Source organism: Bos javanicus, chromosome 13 (assembly GCF_032452875.1).
Source record: "Bos javanicus breed banteng chromosome 13, ARS-OSU_banteng_1.0, whole genome shotgun sequence".
Classification (NCBI taxonomy): domain Eukaryota; kingdom Metazoa; phylum Chordata; class Mammalia; order Artiodactyla; family Bovidae; genus Bos; species Bos javanicus.
In genome coordinates, this window is record NC_083880.1 from 43630394 (window position 1) to 43635932 (window position 5539).

Sequence of the window (5539 nt, forward strand, 5' to 3'; positions counted from 1 at the left end):
CCTCTACCACCATAGGTGTGTAAAGCAAAATAATTTTGCTGCTGGAAAATTTAAAAGGCAAATTTGGTTTGTTTCACATTTTGATTCTCTACTAAGAGATTACATTTTGGAAAGTGCTTAATAATCAACGGAGAAGGCAATGGCACCCCACTCCAGTACTCTTGCCTGGAAAATCCCATAGACGGAGGAGCCTGGTAGGCTGCAGTCCATGGGGTCGCTAAGAGTCGGACACGACTGAGCAACTTCACTTTCACTTTTCACTTTCATGTATTGGAGAAGGAAATGGCAACCCACTCCAGTGTTCCTGCCTGGAGAATCCCAGGGATGGGGGAGCCTGGTGGGCTGCCGTCTATGGGGTCACTCAGAGTTGGACACGACTGAAGTGACTTAGCAGTAACAGTAATAATCAACACTTTTAAATTGTGTGACTAGTGTGTCTTTCTGTACTATGAAGTAGTTGATTCAACTGATGTTTGATCAAAAGTGGGCTTCATAATTAGAAAAGTGAAATGACTGGTGTGTGGAGGTTTCTGTGTAAAGTTTGGTCAATAATTGTTTGGCACATTTCATCTTTATATAAGTTAAGTTTTTCTTTCTGATAAAAAAAATGTAACTGGCTTCAATTCTCTTCTTACTCAGTGGGCACTGGTTTAATCCTTCTCCTCCTCCAATGTATCTGCTAACATTGGACAGTCAACTGGGGTGTTAACTTCCTGTTATTTGTAACCTGTGAAGGCAGAAGAAAACATCAGTCTGCTTATCAGATTAGAAACGAGCAATGTATCCTAGAGGCCAGAGAGTGAAGCTAAGTGACAGCCACTTCATTCCTTTCCTGGGATTTGACAGCGCTGAAACTAAAGAGATAACAGAGGTGATTTGGGGTTGAGGTATAAATAGTAGTGGATGTAACATGAGCAGAAGGGACTTGGGTTGTCAAGCATTGAGTTCCTGGGTGACTCTGGGAGGGTCACATGATTCCACTAATCAGGCTAGGACCATGCCCTGTGAAAGGGGAGAGAGCACCCAGTCTTCACTCTGCATCAGGGTCTGAGGCTGTGCTCACCGGCAGATTACCCTGGGTTCCCCTCCAGTTTTGACCTCTTTCCCAGCTTGGCAGAAGTGGTGAGACTCGGCTGTCAAGATCAGTGACTGTCAACTGCTTTGCTTTGAGAGCTTTTGCAATGGCCAGGTTTCTCTGTATGTTTTATTCCAGAACTCTTCCTCCTTCCAAAAAAGCATGACCCAGAGAAGTATTTGAGGTGGAAAGTCCTAAGGATGAGGTGAATAGGAACTAATTGGAGAGAATTGCTTCTCTACCGTGGGGTACCTGGTAGGTGCCAGGCAAGACACTCCAGCTGTGTTTTGCCTTGTACTTTGGTTGCTGCTTGGGAAACTTCTAATGCAAAATATAGTGTCATTTGAGGGGATAAGCTACCATCTTACAGGCCAGGTTTTGTAATGCATCCCTTGGGTGTTGTAATGTCTTTTTATTAAAGTGTAGTTTTCAGTGCTTGGACAGAAAAGGGACTAGAGGACAAGTTTCTAGACCTGAAGCCAGAAAGTTTGCTGTCTATCTTGTCTTTAGAGAATGTAGTAGTGACAAGGTCTGATCCTGAAACTTTGCATCTCACTTTTTTCATTTGGAAATTAGAAGGAAATATTCAGAGGCATTTTGGAAAGAGAAGACAGGACTTTCTAGTGCAAAGTAGGGTGCAGGGAGTAAAGTGTCCAGGTTAGTACTGAAGCTCACTAGTCCATTCCTCAGTACATTCTCCGAATGCCAGAATGTTTAAGAAAGACCAGGACTGAACCCAACAGAGGGTGGTTACACCAATTATCTAACTCCTTGTAATAGAAAAGATTCTACACATGTAAAATAAATGGAATATTACTCAGCATTTAAACCGTTAGTCCTGCCATTTGAAACCACACAGGTGAACTGAGAGAACTTTAGCTAAGTGAAGTAAGCCAGAAATAAAAAGACAAATAGTACATGATCTCTTTGTGAAAAGTGAAAGTGAAGTCACTCAGTCGTGTCTGACTCACTGGGACCCCATGGACTGTAGCTTACCAGGCTCTTCTGTCCATGGAATTTTCCAGGCAAGGTACATGAGTGCGTTGCCATTTCCTTCTCCAGGAGATCTTCTCGACCCAGGGATCTAACCCGGTTCTCCCACATTGTAAGTAGACGCTTTACCATCTGAAACACCAGGGGAGTCTCTTTGTAGGTGAAATCTAAAATAGTGTAACTTATAGAAACAAAGAGTAGAGAAATGAAGACCAGAAGCTGGAGATAAATCTGCGACAATGGAAAAATATTGGTCAACAGTCTAGAACTTGAGTGATAAGATGAATAAGTTGGTAACCTGATGGACAGCACCATGACAATAATTAAAAATAATGGGTGATACCCTGAGATTTTGTAGAGAGTAGATGTGAAGTCTTCTTACAAACCCCCTAAAGTAAGGTAAGTGAAATGAGGGATCTGCTAAATAGCTTGATTTTGGTGATCATAAACAATGGATCCTTATATGAGAACATCACTTTGTACACCTTGAATAGATACAGTTTATATTTGGTGTATTCCATTTGGTGCTTCAGTGGTAGACAGTGGTCTTAGAAGCTTTCACCATGTTTCTTGATGCTTTTTGTTATTGTTGCTTTTCAGTCACTAAGTCATGTCCAACTCTTTGTGATCCTATGGATTGCAACAGACCTTACTCCCTGTCTCTATCTCCTGTAATTTAATGTCTTTACCATGTACCTTATACCTTTGTTGATTTTGCTTCAACTATCTTATAGTATAAATCATATTCATGACCACAACTTTATGCTGAGTTCTTTGGATCCACTGAACCTGGAGGTTGGCTTAGGGTCCTCTGATGCCAGTGATCAATCATGGATCATTAGGGATGTAAGGGTTACTGGGTGTGTATATAAAAATAAATAAATAAAAAATAAAATCTGACCAGGAACATTCAGGTAAACTGTCCAGGTTCAGCACCACACATACATATCTAATCAAAGACATGGAGAAACATTGATTTGGAAGATCAAAGCTTGTGCTAGCAATCTCTTAATCATGTGGATATTCAACTTCTACCTTTGTTGCTTATGTATGTTCCTAAGAGTGAAGCTCTTGTAGTCACCAAATTCACTATATTGACTATGCTCATGTGTACAAAAATGAAGAGCACATTGGCCAGGCCATTCGAAGCAAGATTGCAGATGGCACTGTGAAGAGAGATGATATATTCTACACTTCAAATGTGTTGTGTGTTGTGTGTGTGAACATGTGTGCTAGTGAATGTGCCCAGGGGACTGTTTTATATATAGGATCATTTGTTTGGTGAGCAGTTGATTGGTGAACTATGCTTCTTGGTATATTCTTAAGGTATTAGAAATCCTTGGTGTTCAGTGTTTAAGAATTGGCACATTACCATCATTGGTCAAGGAAGTAATATCAGAAGCCAAATGGTAAGACCAAATGAAAATTTACTAAGAATGTTTTATAAAATTTCCATTCTTTACTATTTGCAGCTTTGGTGTACTTTGCTTCAATCAGAGTTGGTCAGACCAGCCTTGGAAAAGTCACTGAAAACTCCTCAACTGGACTATGTCGATCTCTATATTACTCATTATCCACTGGCTGCAAAGGTTGGAAATTTGTGTGATCAGATCAATGTTATATCTTGTGTTAGAATGTGTGTCAGGAGGGGGCGGTCCTAAGATGGCAGATGAATAGGAAGGGGAGACCACTTTCTCCCCCACAAGTTCATTGAAAGAACATTTGAACGTTGAGCAAACTCCACAGAACAACTTCTGAACGCTGGCAGAGGACATCAGGCACCCAGAAAAGCCTCCCGTTGTCTTCGAAAGGAGGTAGGACAAAAAATAAAAGATAAAAAGAGAGACAAAAGAGTTAGGGATGGAGATCCATCCCAGGAAGGGAGTTTTAATAGAGGAGAAGTTTCCAAACACCAGGAAACCCTCTCACCAGCAGGTCTGGGGGAAGTTTTCGAATCTTGGAGGGCAACATAACCAGGAAGAAAAATAAATAAATAAAACCCACAGATTACATGCCTAAAGGCAACTCTGAGCAGAGAAGTACCCCAAACGCTCACATCCACCACCAGCAAGCAGGGGTGGGGTGGGGTGGGGTGGGTGGGGTAGGGGTGGGGGGGTGTGAACGGAGAGGAGCAGGTGGCATTGCTTAGGGTAAGGACTGGGCCTGAATGCCTTGAGGGCAATCTGAGAGAGCTAACATGAGACAGCAACCTAAACTGTGGGATAGCCAGAGAGAGAGAGAGAAAAAGAGGAAGAGAGAACTATCCTACAAAAAGCCCTAACCTAAGGCACTGCCAGGCTGCTCATAGAACAAAGGACTGAGCCAATATCAGAGAAGAGCTAGTCGGCTGTGGACTGACCCATCCCCCGCCGGAGGCAGGGGCCAGGCGGGCACCTGCCAGAGCCGGAAAGGGGCAAACTCGGCCCCAGAGAGGGCATCCCCTACCAAAATGGGAACAGGCTTCCAGTTTTTAGCCGAAGACTTCCTGAGATTCTGGACGGTTAACATCCACTGGGAGGGTTGCAGCCAGAGATCAGTTCCCCAGAAGAGACACAGGGCACATGGGAGATGGGTGCAGCTGGAAACCGGAGCAGCTAGGACCAGGGAGGTGATAAGATGCACTGCACCTAAGGAGAGTGTGCTCCCCACGCACCTGGTCACCTGAGCTGCTCAGACACGGAAACGGGACAAAACGCAGGCCCAACTGAGTCTGCGCTTTTGTGGAGTACCCGAGAATCTGAACCGGAGTGGCTTAGACCTGGGAATTGCATGCAACCCAGGGCCCACTCCCTGCAGAGCAACCTGAAGCCTGAGCAGTGTAGTCTGGGAAACCACACACACAATGAGCTGGGACAAAGCCAGTGTGGCCGAGACACTGCAAGCACTCCCCACAAATGCCAGTGGTATTTGTTTGCAGTGCTCCCCTCTCCCCACAGCACGAATGAACAAGTGAGCCTAAACGAGAAACCACCTTTGCCCCCTTGTGTCAGGGCAGAAAGTAGATACTGAAGACACCTGCAGAACAGGAGAAGCCAAATAAACAGAGAACTGCTTTGGAAGTGACAGGTGCAACAGATTAAAATCCCTGTAGTTTAACACCTATTACATTAGAAGGGGCCTATAGATCTTGAAAAGTATAAGCTGGAACAAGGAACTATCTGAAACTGAACTGACCCCACACTGCCCACAACAGCACCAGAGAAATTCCTAGATATATTTTTACTATTATCATTTTTTTTAATTTTTAAAAATTATTTTTCTATTTTTTTTAACTCCTCTATTACTCCTTTAATTTTCATTTTTAGAACCTACTATTCCTTGCAAAAAAAGACCCTATTTTTTTTTTTTTTTACAGCTGTGGCCGCCGGCCCGCAGTCTGCTCTCGCTCGGGCCTAAGGCGGCTGGCGCCTAGAGGAGGCAAAAAGACCCTATTTTTAAAGCAAACTTCATATATATTTCTTATACTTTTTG

The 5539-nt window shown here is 43.4% G+C and overlaps 1 long non-coding RNA gene across 1 annotated transcript; it reads left to right on the forward strand.

The window, feature by feature from the left end:
- The first annotated feature begins 685 nt into the window (after nt 1–685).
- On the forward strand, nt 686–4125 carry LOC133259256 (uncharacterized). Its single transcript, XR_009740331.1, has 3 exons — nt 686–1122; nt 1214–1330; nt 3541–4125. It is a non-coding gene; the product is annotated as an uncharacterized LOC133259256 (long non-coding RNA).
- Nucleotides 4126–5539: the final 1414 nt, after the last annotated feature.